General features: G+C 42.5%; 1 protein-coding gene across 3 annotated transcripts in view; it reads right to left on the reverse strand.

Moving 5' to 3' along the window:
- The window catches only part of LOC111866279, a 658,988-nt gene that overhangs the window by 389,260 nt on the left and 246,233 nt on the right, over nt 1-23,495 (reverse strand). The window contains exon 1 of one of the 3 annotated variants that reach the window (XM_023855078.1): nt 14,760-14,821. The exons of the other annotated variants lie outside the window; for them this stretch is intronic. The gene's annotated coding sequence lies outside the window, so the exon portion shown is untranslated. Of the gene's footprint in view, nt 1-14,759; nt 14,822-23,495 lie in introns of those variants that run through there. 3 annotated transcript variants of the gene reach the window in all.

Here is a 23,495-nt window from a genome sequence, read left to right on the forward strand (position 1 = left end):
GTCGAGTCTCGGAAATGGCAGCCGCAGAAATGGCAAAAGGGGAATCTGAGGGTGCCAAGAAGACTTCACATGTGATTTGAAGTTAAAATGAGACTGTGATAAATCCGTTGCAAGAATGCGACTAGTAAAGACGGAGAATCCTAGTGCGTGTGCAGAATAGCGATATTGCTATAATTGCCTGTAGTCCCGAAGTATGTAAATGTATAAGTGACAGTAAATCCAATCACCGAAACCAGAACCCGTTATTATTAGTCACGGAAACCCGGACACGTGACAATAATTCTAATGGATACAGGGAGTAAATTGAAAACTAACAGCTATACAGACGGTCCAGAAATTCCCTCCGACGGTTCGTTACTTTTTTCACAAAAGCCTACCACTGAACTGTATTCTGAACCATGAAAACGAATCCACAATTCCAAGTGCCTTTTCTCTATGACCCACTTTGACATTAGCCTCCAATCTACGTCATATCTTCCAAGTGATCGCTTGCCGTTCTCCATATGTGTGATGCATGTCCCAGGTACGAAATGCTAGGAATCAGTGTTGCCTATACCATATGAAATGAAGCTCGAGAGCTTGTTGGTAGGGATGATAAGGTTTAATCCACAGTCTAATTCTTGGCAACTAAACTGCAACATACGGTATGCCAGACGACCAAAACATACTCAACAAGCCTTCATTCCGTATATCGAAAGGTACATAGATGAATTCAATTCAATAATTATTTCCCGGAAAACAGAAAATTCCTAAATTAATTTTAATGAAGCGAGGGTAATCCATGGTGGGCAGGGCATGTAGCACGAATGGGGGAGAAGAAGAATGCATATAGGATATTGATGGGAAAGCCAGAAGGGGAGAGACCACTGGGAAGACCAAGACGTAGGTGGGTGAACAATATTAAAATGGATCTTAGAGAGATACGATTGGACGGTATGGATTGAATTGATCTGGTTCAGGATAGGGACCAGTGGAGGGCTTCTGTGAACGCGGTAATGAACCTTCGGGTTCCATAAAATGCTGGGAAATTTCTTGAGTAGCTGCAGATTTGGCGGTTCCTCAAGAAGGGCTCAGCTCAGGGTAATCCATATTCATTAGAGGAACAACGAAGGTATCTGATACGGAAAGTCTGTTCACATAAGTAGCTGAGACGTAAAATGAAACTTGATGTCTAAATTTCTGTATATATTCGTCATAAACACGGTTCTTATGCACCTTGACCATCATAAGTCAGTTATATCTGGGTTTACTTTGCTCTACATTTAAACGGGCAACATAAATTTTCACCGCGTTGTCCGGCGAGGACACTTGAGGCGAAATAACATACCTCCCTAACTGTCCGGCAGTCTAGTTACAGGGAAGGAAAAGTGGTCCCTTTATTTCCGCGGTCGTGTAGTTCGGTGCAAGTATGCCGCGTTACATCTCAGAAGTTCTTACTCTTCAAAGTCACGGCTGTCAGAACATTAAAAAAATACCCCAGGAAGTTAAGCGTTAAATTTAAATTTCACAATCCCTATACGCCTAACGGTACCTTTATGTATTTCCCGAATACTGAATGACTGTAAGTTAAGAGGCAATAATCGAATTACTGAACACTTTGCAGAGTTCAAGGATTAAATTGCGGTCTTGCCACTTGCTTCGCACAGTTGAGATATTCCGGTAACGCAAAGGAACTGAGAATATAGTCAAGGTGTACAAAATGGGAACTAAGCTGAAAGGAAACCTATCTTGAACGGAACGGTTACGAGAATGCAAAGCGAAACGTAATGCAAAAGCACCCCTAATAAAGCAAGTGTCACGTAACTTCGAACAAGGCCAAGAGTAACCTTGAATGCGCAGAAGAAAAATTTCAGACAAGGGGTGGATTCGAGGGTGTGAGAAATGACAAACAACTGTTTGTACAACTGGCCGCCTGTCATTTCTCACACCCTCGAACCCACCCCTTGTCTGAAATTTTTCTTCTGCGCATTCAAGGTTACTCTTGGCCTTGTTCGAAGTTACGTGACACTTGCTTTACGTGTACACTTGTGTACAATCGGTAATGAACCATGTGGTCCCATAAAACTCAAGGACTTTTCAGTTTAAGCGAGGGACTGTCAGTTTTTAAAGAACAACTCTCCCTCATGGAGTTAGAAATCAGGAATAATTTATGTTTAATGGTAAGGGGATCGAGAGGACAGTACCGTTCATTCATCTTCCTACATAAAAGAATCCAGATCAAAAGAGCAAGCATATCAGAGTAGGGTACCTTGTACGCAGCACGGTAACAGTTAAATAATTCGTCTTCCATTCCTCTTGTAAAATTTGAAATTTTGAAATTTCCTATATGAGTTGTATGTAAAAGTTCAAGAAATATGAACTCAGTCTGTTATACATTTTCGTATGTCTCACACGCGATGCAGCCGGTCACAGTGGCTGCGCGTTCTAGGGCATGAACTGTCTTCGCTCGCTCTGACGCTAGGATCGTGCGTTCGAATCTCTCTTAAAGCATGGATGTTTGGTGTGTGTACGTTTATTCTGTGTTTATGTTGTCCTGGGTTTAGGTAGAGGCCTTGCGACGAGCTGATCACTCGTCCATGGAGTCCTACCGTCTGTGAAAAATAATTACGGAACTGAAAAAAATACGCCAGGGCCCTGAACAGACTGGAAGAGCCATTTAAAAAAAATCACACGCGATTTGGACTAAATGAAGTATACTATCTCGAAAAGAAAAAGAAGAGTTTTCGTGCGAAGGTAGTCACATAGATTAATAATTTCAATTATCAAACTGCAAAACCATATGCAAATATTTCATTTCAAACACTACTATTTTGTTAGAAACAAAAGAGCGAATTGTATGTTCTGATAGCACAGGGCTACAATTGCTCAACTGGCACCCATAAGGGGCAGAAACTACACACGTAAATACGAGTATACTCCAATTAATGTTTCTGTTCGAGTGAATATGTTTCAACTACCGCATATTCCATGTAATAGTACGTAATCGCAGTCTCAAATAGAGCGAGAAGCCAATAGTTTTACTAGCTCTGATTACGTATATGTTTCAGAAACAAGGGTAGTAACTACAAGGAATTTTTCAAGAGAACACACCCTTAACAAACTGCAGTATCCTACAAAATTCGGTCAGAAATGCATCTGTTAGCTATCTCCTTTCTTATATGGAGCTTAATTGCAAAGAACTGGAAATGTGTATCCTATCGCTGGCTTTAACGTTGCTATTCATATTTACGATTTGAAGCTTTCATGTCTCATGTATGGAACGAAGTCTCCTCGGGCGACCGGCCCTGTGTAGATCGAAACAGTACACAGTGTTTCGGAGGCTTCCTCCGTCTCCGGGGAAAGACGCAACCCATGCTCTGTGGGTATACACACCGTGGGCGGCTGTGCAACTGAACACATCAATCACCAACAAAGAAAACACGGACAGTCTTAGAAACGCTGGATAATAACGCCATCTTCACACGGATGACATACTGCTGCAAATCACATATGATACTGCATGAATATTAATTACTTTTTCAATAAAATTTTTATGTATTCGTCATATCGAAAAATATTTCTAATACAAATTTTCTTGATTATATCTACATTAAGTTATCATGCAAGAGCATTTTGTAAGATAAGTTGTCGATAAAGGTGTTGAGAATATTTGGACCGAAGAGAGATGAAGTGATAGGAGGTTGGAGAAAACTGCATAAGGGGCTTCATAACATGTACTCTTCTCCAAGTATAATTAGAATGATCAAGTCAAGGAGGATAAGATGGTCAGGGCATGTAGCACGAATGGGAGGAGAAGAGGAATGCATATAGGATATTAGTGGGAAAGTCAGAAGGAAAGAGACCACTAGTGTACAATATTAAAATGGATCTTAGAGAGATGGAATGGGATGGTGTGGATTGGATTGATGTGGTTCAGGATAGGGACCAGTGGAAGGCTCTTGTGAACACGATAATGAACCTTCGGGGTCCATAAAATGTTGGAAAGTTCTTGAGTAACTGCACAATTGGTGGCTTCTCAAGAAGGGATTAGCTCCAGGAGTGAGTGAGTGAGTGAAGTTGTCGATAAACTAAAGATCGATTTGAACTCCCTGTATAGCAGTGATCATGTTAAGCTTATATAAATTAGGTTATTTAGTCACACAACGAATATAGTAGACCTTCGATACCAAATTTAATCGAAATCGAAAAATATGAAGTTGTAGTGTGGCTTACACTGACCAGACGAGACTGTTCACCGATGCTGTCAGTGTAGTCTACAAGTATTGCGTGCCTAATAAAATCTGAACTAGATATAAATTATATAAATATCTAATAACTCAACGAGGACAACGAAAGTTTGTATTGGGACAAGTACTGTTAGTTCTGTACCTATGTCCATGTGACATTAAGTTCGATTCGACGTAATTCATTCATTATTTTTACAGGTTTTTATATAATAATAAAATCTGCACTTACAGTGCGGATAATTAGAAATACAAAAGAACAATATTTTTAACGGTTAATCCTACGCCTTCGAAATCCTTTCAGTAGTTGGAAATCCCGTCGGAGAATAAATGTACGCGGTTTTTGTGAAGCCTGGACAGAGAAGAAGGCTTCAGCGTTTTGAGCAATGTGACGCACGCATGGAGTTCCCGGCACACGTAGCGAACGCAACTGGTTCATCCCTTTAGCTTCCTGACGCAGGTGCTGGGGCGTCCCTGGAGACAGACGCGATGGAGATTATGCCTTTCCACACACTTTCCTTTGCACGAGCAGGCGACACTGCGTGGAATGCTCAACGTGACTGCAAGGATGGGCGAACATCGTGGGACAATTTGCAGTTCGAAATAATTGGGCCGAGGAGGTTCTGACTTACTAGAAGTCTCTGGTATCAATTTATTTCCCGATAACGACTAATAGCAAAATTAAGGGCAGATCTGATTTGATAATTCTCGCTACCGTTCAGTTCTGAACATTTTGTCTCCTCGTCTAACAACGTGAAGATTAAAATATACAAGATTATAATTTTGCACGTAGTTTTGTATGGGCGTGAAACTTGAAATAATAAGGGCAAAATACCGACTTAGGGTGTTTGAGAATAGGGTGTTGAGGAAAATATTTGGATCCGAAGGAGATAGAATAATAAGAGGCTGGAGACAAAAGCATATTGAGGAGCTTCAATACTTGTACTCCTTGCCAAATATAATTAGAATGATCAAGTCAAGGGGAATGCGATACGCAGAGCATGTAGCACGCAAGTGAGGAAAGAGGAATACGTGCTGGGTTTCGGTGGGAAATTCAAAAGAGACCTCTAGGAATACTTTGACGTATACGGTAGGATACCGGTCACGGTAGCCGAGCGGTCTAAGGCATGCACTGTCTTCGCTCGCTCAGAAGCCGTAATCATGGGTTAAAATCCCACTCAGGACATGGATGTTCAGTTTGTGTGCGTTTTTCTATGTTTGTGTACAGGTAGAGGCCTTGCGATGAGCTGATCACCCGCTCAAGGAGTCCTACCGAATGCGTAAGATCTAGTAAACCGAAGTGAAACGGAGAGTTTCACGGAGGTAGCCTAGGCCAAAATTGGGGCTGTAGCGCCACAGGGAAAAAAGTACAGTAGGATAATACTAAAATGAATATTACAGAAAAATGGCGGCTGTACGGACTGAATTCATCTCGATCAATGTAGAAAATTAGGGGCGAGCTCTTGTGAACAGGGTAATGAACCTGTAGCTACCTGCTTCATGTTGGTTTTTTGCTTGGTTTATTATGCGACTCTAAAGAGAGAGGCGACATGTTCCTCCGAAACGTCGGTTGACTTTCAACGGGCTATACTGTCTTATATCCTAGAAGACAGAACTCTACGCTCAGTTATAATTCCGAATAAATAATTTAAACAGGAAAGGAAAGTGCCATTTATTACATCCTTACATATGCCTCAAAATAAATTTCGGAAAGTAGTGAAGTGCTTATCGTAACATTTGCAGCTGAAATATTTCCTGCCTATTCCTGGAAGCACCGTCAATTAACAGCTGTCTTCAATATGAGTGAAGTACAGCCTGTAGCCGCAGCGTCGACCTACGTCACTGACATCGTTGCAGAGCGTCGGCGCCAGTGATCTCTGTTCTAGGAAATCCAGGTTCCAGTACCGCCCGGGTATTCATGTGTCTCTACCACATTTCTAACTTTAGCTCACTGCGTCAATTAAGCTGCCCACATAGGTCTGTTATGAAGCATCTGAACACTTCACCTGTTATTTACAGGACAGCTGAGTTTAACGTTTATAATTTGCTTTTAAATATCCATTTAAATCTATGTTTATTTCCACTGAGTCTGAGTAATAATGTACCAATTGTCTAACTGAATTACTTACTGGCCAACTAAGGAACAAGCAGGTGGAGTGGCAACGCTCTAAACTTCGACTTGGGAGGTGATCGATTCAAGTCTCCGTTATGTTGACGGTCGGTCTGTGATACTACCTTAGCACGGACCTACTCATTATTTATGATACTACTCCCGAGGCACTATGCTACAAGCTGGAAGGTCGCGGGTTCAATTCCCGATGAGGCCATAGATTTTTTTTCTATTGTCCTAATCCTTCCAGCAGCAGTGTGGCTCTGGGGTCGATTCAGGAAGATTCTGGGGGGGGGGGAAAATGGCGCCCGGTGCGTAAGGCTGACAACCTCACCGCCATCTGTGAGCCGACTGTGGGAGCCTCAACATCTCAGACCCCTATGGGCTTTCACAGTCTGTTACAGGGACAGCTTTACCTTCTTTTTTTAATTTTTTAATATTCCCGCATAATTTGACCCTATATTAACACTTGCAGTTGAAGCAGCAGTGTTCTATTACAAGAATGTACGTACTAATCCGCTGCCATTACGTTTTAATTTACCAAATCCTGATCCTCAGACCAATTAATCTTTCGTTATTGCTTTCTTTTCTCCTTTACCTATTTCAGTTTCCTTCTTTCTTAGCTGCTTCCTTCCCTCCTTTTCCTCGACCCTCTCCTCCTTGTTTTATGTTCGCTCCTATCTGTCATTATTTGCTTTATACAGCCTATTTGAAATCCCTTTACATCAGACTGCAGGAGCTGGCCTATTTAATTTTACTGCGTTCTGCTGCGTTAGACGTGGCAAAGGATCAGGTCAACGTAGCACTAATATGGGCGGCCACCTTAGGAATTGCAATGGCCGCCAATGTCGATACTACGACGCGGATAGTTTTACAAGCTGTAAAAAAAGCTATCCTTGTTAACAGGCCCTGAAGGCCCGTAGGGATGCGAGACGTCGAGGCTCCCACATTTTTCCTAGATAATCGGCTCACAATTGGCGGTAAGTTTGTTAGTCTTACGCGCCGGCCGCCCTTTATCCCTCAGGAAGATTCCTCATACTAATTTCTGTTAGAAGCTTAGTCGACCCCAAGGGCCATAGTGCGGCTGGAAGGATTAGGTAAATTGTAAAAAACAAAATCCATCTCATCGGGACTTAAACCCACGAACTTCGGGCTTGTAACGTAGTGCCTCAACAAACTACGCTTATGTGAGGCCCAGTTTCACAAAACTAGACGAATTATTCGCCATCACATTGATGAAAAGTGCCGGATGGATATGTAGACGGAAACATTTGACTCACTGAAAGGTTTTGAAGGAGTAACTTTCATCAGCAGAACCAAAACTCACCTCCTCATTCTCTAGTAGCGGTTCAATACCGCTAATACAAAAGCCAGAGACCGAATGCCGTCGTCGAGTGGGCAGTATTTTGGAGATACCGGGTTCAAATCTCGAGAAGGAGACCGGGATTTCTGAGGATGTTCATGGTCTCTCCCTCGTACCTCAAATTAGGTCAGGGCCACTCCCTCCCATATTCGCTCCAAGTCATTGATCATCCTGTCCTTCGGCGTTATGTAATCTGAACTAGTGAAAGCGTCTTTACGAATAAATAAAATAAAGTAAACTGAAGACCGCCATGGGAGAAGACTGCGAGCGAGTTCCAGCTGACCCCCAATCACGTAACCTCTTCCCCTAACGTCCACCTAAAGTTTAACCTCCTATCTCCCAAGTCACCATCTTCCAGGTCGCTTTCCCCACCAAAATTCGGCATGCGTTGGTTGTCATGTCTCGCCTGTAGTAACTGAGGTGATTCAAACATCAGTAAATAAATCTGCTTCAGGGTACCATTCTCATTAGAGGCCCTTTCAAAATAGAACATTTGGAGTGAGAGGTTGTTAGCCCTGAGTAAAACCTCCTATGTTATAGAACACCATCTGTCGGCTGTCTGTTATGAACATATCCACAGCTACCCTCGACATCTGAGCCCTGTTCTATATCCGTTACCTGAGGACGCGCTATTTGTTAGTGAAATGGGCTAAATTAACATGAACAGCAACTTTACACGTAAAAAGTGAGAACTGAAAAAAGAATTATTCATTCCGGACTGAGATCTTGAAATAACAATGCAAAGTGCTATGAAGGTACCGCTCGTACCAGATCCTATTATCGCATAATCATACAGGATGGAAATCTTTTATTCTGTGAGACCGTCGCTCGGCAGGAATATTTCCACGAAAAGAACAAAGGAACAAAGAATTAAAAATTAAAGTCCGTTGCTTATGAGAGCAGCAGCCAATTTAACCGGTCTGAGCTGACAACGAAAGTAGAGTTCTGTGCTGATATGTGCTTCTGGTGTTACAGAATGACGAGCGTTATTATGAATTGTGAATTGACTTGGAAGGTACGAAACACGCTTGCGGCCTGACTCAGTACCCGGGACTAAGACTTGCTGTTGTAACTTTTCTACTTAACATTTCTCATGTTACAAAGAGAAATCTCATTTAGAAAACGCATGTTCTAAATCCATAGATCTGGTTCCTCAGTCAGAATCCAAGCGCCACCAGCTAGTTAAGAAATTCCCTTTTATTAAACCTGAACGTTCATAACAGTGATCGCAGGTGCCCGCTCATAGTCCCAGACCTGAGCAGGTGAATCCATTCTACGTCCTTACAGTCAGTCTCTCTTACTGTCATTATAATAATTTCCTCCCATTGCTCCTTGGTTCTCCAAGAGGTTTCTTCCATTTAGGTTTCAGATTAAAATGTTGTACACTTTTTTACGGCAGTGTGTGCGCAACAGACCCCTTCAAGTTTGGAAGATAGGTGTGTTGTGTACTGATATCGGTGAAAAACAGCGTTCCGCACTCTACCGATAGTTAACAACCATTCGTGTTTTTTCCTCAGTCAGGGAATCAAAAGGTAGGGAGAGACTGACAGTAAGCAAACGAGCAATGCAAACATTTAATATGGAGAGATTCAATATCAAGAAACGAAGGTAAAGACCATTATCGGTTTAAAATGGCAATGAAACCGCAGTCGGTATAGCAACTGCCTACGGGCTGAACGACCAAGGGGTCGGAGTTCGAGTCCCAGTGCGGGAAAGAATTTTATCTCCTCCAAGTCGTTCAGATTGGCTCTGGGGTCCTCCCAACCTCCTATCCAATGGGTACCGGGGTCTCTTTCCCAGGGGGTAAAGCGGCAGGGGCGTGAAGCTGACCATTCACCTCCAACTAATGCCGAGGTCAAGAAATGTGGATCTATACATCCACAGACCCACACGCCTTCATGGCGCAGGGATAACTTTACCTTTTACCGTGGGATTCCACAAAATGTTGGGAAATTTTTGAGTAAGTGAGCGACTGGAGGCTTCTCATGAAGTTTTCAGCTCCATGGAGTCAGATGATATAAAAAACGTACATGCTGTACGTTAAAAGAATTCCTCATAGAACGGACTGATGGCATTTTATGAACAGCAGATGTTGAGGCCTGCGTGGTGTCGAACATGTTTGCGAATGAAACCGAGTTGATGAGAGGACTCTCTCAGAACTTTTCTGGAGTTCAGTTTAGTGAGGAACACCGCACAGTCGCGACAGCGGGTTTCTGGGCCTAGAATTGAAAATCCACACCTGCACCCCCACATGAAACTTACCATTCTACCACAGATTTCGGCGGCAGAGACGGAAGCAGTAACTAAGGACTCGAGTGACAACTGACTAGCTCGATTAGGACACCGGTGAAGTAGAAATAGATTCAAATTGTGGTGTTCCACGTTACAACATAGTATAGTTAGTTAGGCTGGTAAGCACAATAGACCACTGCAGGTGGCGGTGCAAGGGCCGAGGAGGCCTACCCCTCATACATACATTCATTCATTCATAGTTAGACTGGTAACGACGTTTCGGAGAAACATCTCTAGGGGGAAGATAGAAGCAGTATATTTCTCCGAAACGTTGGTACCCACTTGTCGCACCACACGGCATCAGAACCCATAACACAACGATATGAACCCTCCCCGCCGGGTAAACATCAAATCTTTGTCTACGTAAATATAACTCGTGCGCGCTATCTGCAGTAATAGTAACACTCCTCTTTAAAACCGCACAACCCAGTGTTTGCCGATATACTTTTTTACTATAAGCCCTACGGTTATGGAGGCAAACAAAAGGAGCGAACGCGGCAGAACTGTAGGCCTATATCTCGTAGCTTGTTTGGATATGACAGGGGAAGATAAAAGTTTCTGAGCTAAACGGGACCCACATGCGCAGGCTTTATGACCTGAAGCTGTCGTGGGGAAACATTTTGTTTTTCGAAAGGGTTTCGCGTAGTATATACTGGAAGAATATCCCATTACAAATATATTTTCGAATTTACTTCAAAAGAACATTTAACCACTTGTGGGTTAAGCAAAACTTCAGTGACGCAGAACAGGGATCTAATTGCAAACACCAGCCCTATGCATTCACACAAACCTTGTCAGATACCCTAACGTAACTTTCGTGAATACCCCAGCCCTTCCTCGGTTTCACACGCAACAATACTGATTAATTACATTTTATAATTTCTCCTTCTGTTTTTTCCTCTGATTAGCTAGGGTAACCACACCCTTCGAATCACTTCACAGCATTCAGTCTGAAAATGTTTCGCCTGCTTGAGGGAACGGCGAGGGTGGGGCGCCCACGGCCTAACTCCCATGGCGCAGGTGTGACGACACAGCTGTCATGCACTGGAGATGTAGATACATGTATCTTAGCCTGTGGCAGGATTTTAACCCACAGCAACTGACTTAGCGTAATTAACGAATACTGACGTTATTTGTGTTGGATTTTTTACATCTTTATGCAATATGGAGGAGCCGAGATGGCTGGTTCTTGTTCCACGAATTATTTCACGTTCTTACTAGACCAAGTTTATGGAGCCGGGGTAGCGCAGTCGGTATAGCGACTGGCTACCGGCTGAACGACCGAGGCATAGGAGTTCGAGTTTCCGTAGGTGTAAGAATTTTCATTTCTGCCCGTCGTCCAGACCGCCTCTGGGGTCCACCCAACCTGTTATCCAATGGGTACCGGGGGCTCTTTCCCAGGGGGTAAAGCGGCAGGGGCGTGAAGCTCACCACTCACCTCCAACTAGTGCCGATGTCAAGAAAATGTGGATCTATACATCCACTCCCCATACGCCTTCGTCGAGTAATGATTAATTAGTTAAGTACAGGGACAACTTTACCCTACCTTATTCAGTATGGTGGAATACAGTATCAAAGATAATTTTTTTTCCTTGGCACTACAGCCCCCAGTGGGCCTAGGCCTACGTCCATGAACTTCTCCGTTCACTTCGGTTCTTCTAGATCTTACACATTCGGTAGCACTCCTTGGACGGGTGATCAGCTCGTCGCAAGGCCTCTACCTGTACACAAACACAGAAAAACGCACACAAACATCCATGCTCTGAGTGGGATTCGAACCCACGATCCCGGCTTCCGAGAGATCGAAGACAGTGCATGCCTTAGACCGCTCGGCTACCGTGGCCGGCATATCAAACATAATAACGTAACTTATTTCAGGAATAAACATGTTTCAATGAAGTCCTTATTTCAACAAACTTACATTTCTAATTATCACACGTGGACGGCAGGTGATATCATCAGTCGATTTCAGATATCTGTTAGAGTTAGTACCATTCATGTCAATTTTGTAATACTGAAGTCAAATAAATAGTTTAATATGAGGTCCATTTGTTTCGGGTTCTTACGTGGGGCCCTTCATGTTGGTTCAGAGTAAAGTGCCATTAATATTAATTGCAAAATTTACTCATTGGTCATTGCAAGCACGGTGCCAACAGAGATTAATTATCCTTCGTAATGATAATGATGGAGGTGGTGATGGTGATGATGATGATGATGATGATGAAGAAGACTACAGTGATTTTCAAGACGATATGAAATACGGAAAGATAAATGGTAAAGACAAAGCTCTCCCTGTAGCAGGACGTGAAGGCCCATAGGGTTGTGAGACGTCGAGGCTCCCACATTTTCTAGCCAATCGGCTCACAGGTGGCGGTGAGGATGTCAGTCTTACGCGCCGGCCGCCCTTTACTCCCCAGTAATATTCCTGGTAGTCATTTCTGTTAGAGGCTGAGTCGACCCCAGGGCCACAGTGCGGCTGGAAGGATTAGGCCAATTGAAAAATCCGATGACATCACTGGAAATCGAACTAGGCTACAGCGTGCACCAAGAATAGAGAATCATAAACTGAGCAACTTAAAATCAATGACAAATCCGCCACCAGATCCATTCGTACTTTAGAAAACAACACGAAAGACCCGAGTATCGAAATCTGGTACTTTCGGTGGGTAATTTAAGCGCAACCAGCATGGTCATCACGCATCATTTCGTCCAAAATTCTTCTTTTACATGTTATTTCTGAAATTACATACATCGCAATCCTTTCATTTTATAGAAACAATTTTTGAAGCTAATTTAATTTAATTTTCAAATATGATAATACTCTGTTAGAAAACAAAAGGCATCATCTTGTGCAATGAGCTAAATACGTCCATCCCAAAACTGATACAATTCTGTTAGCAGGCAGAACTGCATTACCCGACACACGTGTATCATAATTAATCAGCGACAGATTTATCGCATTGGCGGATCGCGATGTACGACGTAAAGGTATGGAAAAGGTTCTCATATTGTACAAATGCTGAGAATACACTTGTATACATCTGCGTCATTCCCATACTTTTTTATTTCTACTGTACTGGAAACCAGCAGTTGTGGGTGTAATGGAATATATTTTGAACAGTTATTAGCAACAAATTATACCTAATTTTATGGTCTACTAATACTAATACAGCAGTATCATACGGACATTAAAACACCAGCGACTGTGCAGAGGGCAGCATAAAAATACAAACACAGCTTAATAATAGTAATAGTAATAATAATAATAATAATAATAAATAATAATAATAATAATAATAATAATAATAATAATTTTAAACACCTGATGATGACCAGTGTCGGTCGAAACGCGCAGTGCAATGTAGAGAACCTTTTAAAGAAGGTTTAAAGGACGCAAATTTTAAACAAATTTTAGGGACGTGTTGAACTAAGACGGTGAACCAGTGACATCTGTTGAATAATAAGTGATGTGTAAGAAGATGCTACACTATATATAATATTACAAACCCTACGGCTGGAACACGTATTTAATAAAAATATGTTCTTTCCTATCATGCATGTTTTATTGGCATAGATTTTCATATGTTGCAGACAAAATTTTTTTGTGTGACTAGTTACTTCTATACAAGGCCGCGCCATAGCTCAAGCGGTTAGTCGTTGGCTTCCCACCGCGGCGACCCGGGTTCGATCCCGGGTCTGGTCAAGTGGGATTTGTGGTGGATAAAGTGGCGCTGGGGCAAGTTTTCTCCGAGTACTTCGGTTTCCCCTGCCAATCTTCATTCCACCAACTGCTCCACAATCACCCTCACCTATCATCTGGGGCTGGTACAACAGGCCAGAAGTGGCCGCAGTACAAGGGATTTATTTCCACTCCACTAGCAATAATAAAAAAAATACTTCTATATAAATGAGTTCTCGGGAAACGAATAGCCGCTCTGTCTGTTGTGAAGGGTACATAAGCCCAGAAATCTATTTTCTGCCAAATTTTCTAACCATATAGGAGACAGGATAGCGCAGTCGGTATAGCGACTGGCTACGGACTGGACGGCTGAGGGGTCGAAGTTCGCGTCCGGGTAGGGTCAATAATTTTCTCTTCTCCACGTCGTTCAGACTGGCTCTGAGGCCCATCCAGCCTCCTATCAAATGGGCACCGGGGACTTTTTCCCAGGGGTAAAGTGACCGGGGCGTAAAGCTGACCACTCAACTCCAACCAGTGCCAAGGGCAAGAAAACGTGGATCTATACATCAGCTCCCCCATATATCTCCACGGCGTAGTGCTTAACTAGCTAATGACCGGGACAGCCTTACTCGTTTTAATTTTATGGGTAGATCCACGTTGTTGTAAAGAGTCGGAACACACTGTTTCTTCCAGTTCATTAAATATCTAAGAAAATATCAAGCAAAAATTGTATATCCCAACAAACTATATGCTTTATACAATGCACGAACTTCTACTTGAACAGGCGTATCTGAGAAAACTAAGAACCTTTGATTTGAGTCGTATATTAAGTTCGGGATACACACGACAAATATGAGGCAAGATTAGACGCACAAGACAACACTCAGTGCAGATTTGCGACACCAAATATAATTAAGGCTCGTTTAGCAGAGCCGGAGACACAGCATGCGGACAGACTAGCGCAGGTCCCCGTCACTTGTTCACTCCATGTGCATCGTATAAGCACCGATCAACATTGACATTTTGAGTGACAACAGCAAATACTCGTTCTGGTACAAAAACACGTTGCAATAAGCAAGCTGTAAACTCTACCTTGTCCTTTGTTATTGAGTGTTTGAGGTTATGTTTCGGTTCCCACGGCGTCCCACACTCGCGTCAGGACCAACTAGACGCAATGGAACACTGAGCATCACTGCCAGTAAGCTCTATGCGTAGGGGGCGTCTCTAATACAACTACAGGGCCTCTCTCTTCAAATCGATGCTCCAGGGGGTTGTGCAGCTGCGATATGTTTTATGAAACCCACCCCCTCATGCTGCATCACAGCAGCGTGGATTACTACAACTAGCGACATCACACGACTAAATTTCTCACTAACTCGAGTATTGTAATAACCTTAATTAATATGGGGAATGAATGGTTGAGCATTGTTAGGAAGTACGAATTGTAAGGAATGTTTCTTACTTTCTCATTTCACTTTTCTGTTCTGTTTCCTCTCTTTTATTTTTTCTCTTGATCCTAATTTATTATTTCTTTCTTTCTTTCTTTATTTCTTCCTTTTCTACATTGTTTTGGCGTGTTTGTCGGTACTCTCACGCTCGGCTCAACTCTTAAGGTCAGTAAAATGGGCACACGTTTGCCAGAATGCAGGGACTCATTTCTCCTTCTCTTTATGTATTACTCCTGCTTCCCTTCCTCCCTTTCTATTAATGGAATAAGGTCCCGAGTACGAGTATCCTGACTGGTGCAGAATAGAAGCTTTTGTATCATACTTCACCTTTCCTTACTAATTTTGCCGAAGAGCGGGTTGCTATGTCGTTTTCCGGAGTTCGGATTCCAGATCCGAAGGTCAGCTACACTGACCCAAATTTCTCCAGGCAGCTTCTTTCCCCGTCATTCACATTTTCATGTAAGGCCCAAATTTCCTTGGCCACTAAACTACCTGTTCAGTTGAGAAAGCTTTGTTAAATAAATAAAGATGGCCGAAAATCTCTCAATTGCGTTACTGTTGGATGTTCGTGTCTTAGCTTACAAGTTTAGCTCCATTATCTCAACATCTGTCGAGACAGACTAAGGGAAACCTCGAGTATTTTCAATAAATATGTCTGATCTATGGCTGGAAGTAGCGGCCTCCGTAGCCTAGCGGTAACGTTCCCACCTCATGACTCGTGGTACGCGGGTTCAAATACCCGGCGGAGGTCGTCGAATTTTTAAGGGCGGAAAAATTCAGGGAACAAGTCCTCCGGGAGGGACTTTAAGCTGTGTGTCCCGTGTCGTAACTTTACGGCACGTAAAAGAACCTCATATCCCCAAAGGGGATCACTGAGCCAAATTCCAGGACGTTTCCCGCCCAACAATAGTCTCTAAGGCCTCTGATAGATGGGGGAAACATTATAGACACCGCTAAGCAAGTGGCCGAACTCGCTTGCTCGGCGGGACTGATGGTACGCACCATTAATCGGTAGGGTATAGAGACTGGTAGAATATCATAGAGGGAAGCACAATAGATCAAACTGGTCGCGGTGCATGGGGAAAACCCACCTTCTCTAAATAGCTAAAATAGCATAGCTATGGCTGGAAGTAGGAAAGGGGGCATCCCAAATACAAAGTCGAGATTTTTATTAACCATTATATCATGATATTCGAGCGCGTTTTCTGTAACTGCGTTTCTGCTCGTTCCTTGTTCCTTGATTTAACTATGATGTGCCAGATACATACTGTCACGTGATAACTGACGATAGACGGATCATGGATTAGCAATCGGATTTATTTAACTCGTAAATAGCATTTAACTACAAAAAACGACAACAGTTTCACTGTGTTACGTATTATAACTACAGCACACATAGTCTTCTCAGTCTTCACGAGCCGTTGCTTGGTAGTGGCTTCCAACGGCGGCCCTTCCCCTGCCTTTGGGTTCCCGAAGTTACCCCAGCCTCAGCTACCAGCTTTTTAACTTCTCAAAATTTCGACTCTAATCTTACTTAACTGAACTATTTGCCCTCTTTACACTGCTCCCGCACGGACCGCATAAAGAACATTTCTTCCATTATCGCGTATTCTCCCGTTTCCGGGGAAACAACGTGTTTCCTAGCAACATGTCGCCTGTTTACACAGCTGTTACTTGGCAATGGGTCTACGTGACACATTACTCCCTCCTTTAGGCTGCTCGTCCCAAGTAGCCTGCAGGTTTACCGCCATTTCTTCTATTCCGAAGGTACGCGCCTGTGACATATGCATTCGTCCTGTTGGATGGTAGTTCGATGTCTTGCTGGCACCTGCACTTCTTCCGGTTCCAGCAGCATCCAGCCTTCTCTCCTCCTGGGATCGGTTCTCGCCGTGGCAATGGGTCTACATGTCATAATATGTTATAGGATATAAAGCAGAATGAAAGGATGATTATGGATGAAACGATGGAATGAGAAGGATGTCGATAGAAGAGGGCGTGGTATATTTTCCGATACAGTATCTTTTACCTAGGGAACTGGGTTAGAGTAGTCGGTTTAGCGACTGGCTACGGGCTGGACGACTGATGGAGGCGCAGATCGGGGGATAATACTAAAATGGATTTTAGAGAAATTAGGCGTGGACTGAATTCACCTGGAGGATAGGGAGAAAATGGCATGCTATTGCGAGCAGTTAAGGAATCAACCGGTTCCGTTAGAAGCACAGAGTATATTTAACATATCAGTGATTGTTATTTCCTAAGAATGGACTCTGGTTTTCGGAGACAGATATGTAAATATAAGCGTAACAAAAAAACTCCGTGGTTTTAGTCCGCAAGCGAGCCATACCGACCGAGCGACCGCCGCTTGTCGGAGAAGTTTTTTTTAGTGTAGTGGGGTGGGACTAAGTCCTTTGTACTGCGGCCACTTCTGGGCTATTGTACAAGCCTGTCGGCGAAGTTAGTGCCAACTTTAGGGGACAGAGGGTGTCTCGTGGTCAGCGCAAGGAATCCCCACGGCCATTAATTTCGGTTTTTTTTTAGACCGGAGGCGCTATTTCCTTGGAGTATCTCAATTATCCTCACGAGGCGGAGTGCACCGAGTTCCAGACCCACTACTTCTCAGAAAATCTAGTAGCGCCGGTAATTGAACCCGGGACCTCTGGATCTGTAACCAGGAACTCTAACCAGTAAACCACAGAGGTGGTCAATATAGAAGTAAAATATTGTAAATTATATGTCATATATTTATTATAATTATTTGGTTAAATGAAACAGTACTAACTGAAACGAAAAAAGCAAAAATAGAAAAAAGGTTCCAGAAACAGGAAATAAATAATGGAGATCAGAATACAATGAGAATGAACTCGTTTAACTGCGAACACTCTACACATATGCAGTTCCCCACGAAGGAGACTGGATCTGTGTGTGTGTGTGTGTGTGTGTGTGTGTGTGTGTGCAAGGAAGGCAAGAGCTGCGTCGAGTGCTGGAAACATACGGAGGGCGTGAGTGTGTTTACATTCTTAGTGAAGATTCATTACAGACTCAACAAGCAGGATTCGTTCTGAAGAACTGATAATCGCTCATCTGGTCTAGAAATTCCCTGTCTTTACGCAACCCGAAAATCCCTTAACGCCCGCTTAAGAGCCCACAGTTTTTGTGTCTTTCCCTGATCTAGATCAATCTACTCCAATATGATCACATCCTATTTCTTTAGCTACGTTTTAATATTATCCTGTCACATACACTTAAGTCTTTCAAGTACTCACTTCCCTTCACATATATACCTGTGTATTTAATTCCCGTGCGTGCTACACCTCTCGCACAACTCAAATCTCCCTGATTAAATTATTATATAATTAACATTTTGTGAAGAGTAAAAATTATACTTCTTTTGGCTTGTTCTGGACTTCATCCATCGTCTGGTATGTAAAAGACAAAAGACCACGACGATCTGTCTCCGTCTTCAGGTGGGTAGGGAAGGATAAACATACTCAGTTGGGCCCGTTAGAAAGAGCTAGTCTCAATCACTGGAAACGTCGTGGTCTTTTGTCTTTTACATACCAGACGATGGATGAAGTCCAAAACAAGCCAAAAGAAGTACAGTATACACCATCGTCAGAATCCTTTCAAGTCTGAGTAACAATTATGAAGATCCTCATTACACAACTTCCTACATTCCCCTCTTATTACTTCCCTTTTAAGATCCCAATATTCTCATCGGGGCCCTGTTGACCAGCACCCCCCAATCTCCACTCTCCGAGCCACAGACCAAGTTTCGTACTCTATAAAAAAACTGTAACAGTAGTTTTGTATGTATTCATCTGTAAGTTTTTAAATAGGAGACTGAAAACTAGCAAGCATTCCTCAAATTTAATCTGTTCTTAAACTTATTCGTACAATCCTTGCTTCATTTTCATTTATTACTCTTGTTTCCAAAATTCGTATCATTTATTGACTATCATTGTGTTGTGATTTTGTACTGCATTACAGTACCGACACCAGATAATACAGAACTATTCATTTCCTTTCTGGACCAACCATCTTGCTATACATTTGTCTTTACGCTATGTTTATTGATGCTTTTGTCTAAAAATAAGCACCATGAGGCCGGAGAAAAAGCTGATCTGTACCATTTAATTATGGTCCCTCCTTATTTCCTGGGACCTTCCTAAATTATATTAAAAACGAGATTGGATAAAGCGTCTTCTTCAAAATTCATTATGCATACGAAAAAGATAAATTTCATTAGGTTGAAATTTCATATAATGAGAAGCTGGTATACTTCTGTGTTACAGACCTCTGTTTCGTTTCCCTGAGGTAACGACGTTTGATTTTTGGAAGGGAAGTAACGGGAAAAGCCTCATTTTATAGGGCAAGCCTATTCATAGGTAATCCACTTAGCAACACGGCGATATCATAATGGCCCTCATCTGGCTTTAAGACCGGAAACCAAATATGCAGTTGAGCTATTCAGAGGGATTTGAGGAGAGTCCAGTAGTGCGTGCGTGCGTCCTCAGTAAAAGAAACGCAGCGGTAATACGCATTCTCTATGGGACACGAGTTCGATTTTCATCCAGGTCACGATCAAGCTGGCGAGTTCGTGCCTGCGCAACTCCTTCGGATTCTTATGCGCGAACTCGTGAGGTACCATTTAAAGCAGAATTATCAACACACCGGCTCCGACTAACGTTTTGTATGACTGATCGACAGACAGATCGAGTGATGACTCGTCGATCAACATTCTAGCCGACTGAACCGACATTAAAATGTCTAACTCAGCGAATGAAAGAATGTTTCTTTTGATTGATTATACTGGCTTTCTGATATCACCACTGAATTAAACAGATTCAGTAGTCTCTAACTGATTATCTCAAAAAGACTTACGGAACTGACATTAATACTGATTAGTTCAACTGATATTTAACCTAATTCAATCAAGTTACATTCCGACTGACTCGATAAAATGTTATTCTAATCGATTGAATGAGCTGATATTCTAACATTTGATTGGTTCTCTGCACTGGTATTCCAACCGAACGTCTGAACGGATATACCGACTTCGACGAACGATCCAATTGATTCTCTGAACTATCTTTCTGGATTGAAATTCGAAGTGAATATCTAAGCGTACATTCCAGCTGATTGAATGATTGTACTAGCAATTAGGGCGGATATATGTTTCACTCACATGCTTCTTAACACACATCCACGAAGGATTCAAAATGACTGACAGACTGAACAACCAATTAGCTCATTGGACTTAACAGCAAGGACATGAAATGATTTTGCAACTGAGTCTCTGAAGAAACATTTACAATATCTTACAGATCTCATACTTTAATTAGCTAACTCATATGTCCACCAAGTTGGCAGTTCCACTATAACAACCAAACGCAAGCCAGTCAACCAAATTGCAGACTCCAGTCCGCATCCACAACAAAGAGAAGTGCAACAGCAAACTGACTATGCAGCACTTATATTAATATACTTATAAACGTATAGTCCTTATAGGTTTCGCGAACACACAAAAGAAACACAAGAGTTAGAAATGTTATTAATCAAGCAAGCAGGGAATGACATAGCCCGAAGATTCAACAATACTAATATCAAAGCCCGCCAACAGAAGCGACGATGGCCATGTTCCATCCACGTTAATTCTCACACCATTTCCCCCCCCCCATAAAATTTAGCTCAGCATAATGGTTTACGGATACACCTTCCCGGGGGCATAGCAGCAGGTACATTTCCATCTAGTGTCGAGGTTAAGATTGTTATGGGTCCATACCTCCTCTCTCCTCCACACATCTTCATGGTGTGGTGTTCAAAGAGGCACTGAGAGAAATTTACCTTAACCTCACTTTTATTCCAAAACAAGCAGAATCCATACCTTCACCTAAGAGGAGCAACTAAGTTCCATACAAATCTTAAGATGAAATCTGAGTAAGCCTATTTATGGCCGCGTCCGAAGCCTCACTGAAATGTAAAAATGAAGACTCCTCTAGCGTAGAGGCAACTTCCCATGTTCAATATGTGAAGGAAAATACTGTGACGCATTACTATGTAACGGTTAACTAAACACGTTCCCGAGCGTTACGCTGTCAAAGAGAATAAACGTCAGTTGCTGGTCAACGGGGTTTGGAGGCGTATCCGGCACAACGCAGACAAGAACAGCAGTAATGGAAATTTGGAGGCGCTGATCTCCATTAAGTTCTCTGGCATTTTATAAAAGGCTGTGCATTCGTCAATGTTTGGGTATTCAGTAGTGATACCAAATAACGACCAAGCAGGCGAACGTTGAAGGATTTATTTTATGTGTTATAAGTACAGTAATCTTTATAGAGTGTCATATTTACTTGTAGTCATGACTTGCGAGCATCAAATAAATCCAATCACCAAATATAGAACCCACAATTATTCGTCACGCTAACCCCTTATACGTGACAATATATATCATGTAAATGAGAGATTTCAGAACAATCCTGAATTTGAAGCCTAAATGTATGAGGAAGCCGGGATTGCAAACTGATTATGCGATGAGTACGTGTATAAGTAGTAGGAAGTTAAAAAAAAATAACCACGCCGTTTTCATCAGGGCAGTAAGAATTTAAGGGCTGAGAGAACCCTCTTTTTAATTTTCTTTTCGTTTCCATTCCAAAGTGCTGATGGCAGGGGAAAACTGACAGCGTTATGAAGCAGAACGTGCATTAAACGCTCGGCGTTCCGTGCACGTTCAAACATACCACCAGAACAGACAAAGATCCTAAATTACACCTTAAAAACTCACAGTATATTTGCATTTCAAATAACCATAAACGAAGCGAAGCCTTTTCCCCCACTGTAATACATAGGTCTAAATCCAACCCTCACATCTCTGTGACTTTTTAACACCAATTTCCTGCAGTTAATAAAAACAACCTCAACTGTATCCAGGTCGAGTATACTAAGGCCAGGCAGGGGTTGGCCAATGTTGCACAACCAGGTAGCAGTCCCTCGTTATCTTCTGTCTTCTGATTAATGGAGTCATATACTCGCTGAAGGAAAATGTCGTTACTCAACGTCGGGCCTTAGCGCCAGAAAGTGATACTTCAGACTTGCATGAAGTATTATGGAGATGCTACTTTAAGAATGCGTTTATTATGTTGTTGAAATATTATTATTATTTAATTTGATACTTGGCCGCGCCATAGCTCAGGCGGTTAGTCGCTGGCTTCCCACCGCGGCGGCCCGGGTTCGATCCCGGGGTCTGGTCAAGTGGGATTTGTGGTGGGCAAAGTGGCGTTGGGGCGGGTTTTCTCCGAGTATTTCGGTTTCACTTGCCAATCTTCATTCCACCAAATTCTCCATCATCATAATCACCCGGGGCAGGCTACGATAGACCAATCAGTGGCCGCAGTGCTGAGTGGACCCAGTTGGACTGCACCCCCCCCCCACCAAGCAAATTAAAAGAAAATTTATACTTGATACTTCTTTTATTATTAAAACATGACTTGTATTCAATATGAATATATATATAATTATAGCCTAAATGATAAAGACTGCTTTGTTTTGCCCCGGACATAAAATAACCTATACAGCCATTTGCTTCGTTCTTCTCGTGTCGAGCACTTTGCTTGAAAAGTTCCGCAAGGACGGCTGCCATGTTTCACACTGACATGGGTACTTAGGCAATCGTAAGCAGATTCATTCCTATAAGGAGTCTGTTTTGGAAATCATAGTCAAAATGGCACCTACGCACTTTTCAGCAAATGAAGAAATAAAACCAGGCGCTTCACGATTAAACTCAAACTACATTAAGTGAGAACTTCAAGAATTCTATCTTTTGAGATATGACGCCGTGTAGTCCAGTCAAAGTTAACCGACGTTTCGGAAAAAGAAACATGTTACCTCCATCTTCAGACTCGGAGAACAAGTCAAGCAAGGAAGCAGCATGCAGCAGATGGCAAGCAGAGTTTGCTGGTTTCTTGCTCAGCTTATTCTTCGACCCTGAAGATGGAAGCGTCATGTCCCTCCGAAACGTCGGCTAGCTTCCAACGGACTACATGGCGTTATAGTCCAGAAAATAGAACCCTTCACAACACCAATGTGAGAACCTCAAATCCTAGAAACAATAAATTATTTAATGACCCTGTATCAATTACAGAGATCACACACCGAATGAAATGAGAGGATAACTATGTACTGTGGTAAAGCAAAAGCTTTTGAATAATTTCAAAACATACGCATGGAGGAACTGAGTAAAATAACGAAAAATTTAAAAAAGAGCAGCCGCTTTGCGGCCATAATTGAAAAATCGCATCTCCTTGATGCAAGTCTTGATTGTTACCGCTGCACTAACTCTCTCGGCTATGAAGTTCACACTAAGACAGTGGTTGCTTGTGGCACG

This window comes from Cryptotermes secundus, unplaced genomic scaffold, assembly GCF_002891405.2.
Source record: "Cryptotermes secundus unplaced genomic scaffold, Csec_1.0 scaffold1025, whole genome shotgun sequence".
In the NCBI taxonomy this organism is placed as follows: domain Eukaryota; kingdom Metazoa; phylum Arthropoda; class Insecta; order Blattodea; family Kalotermitidae; genus Cryptotermes; species Cryptotermes secundus.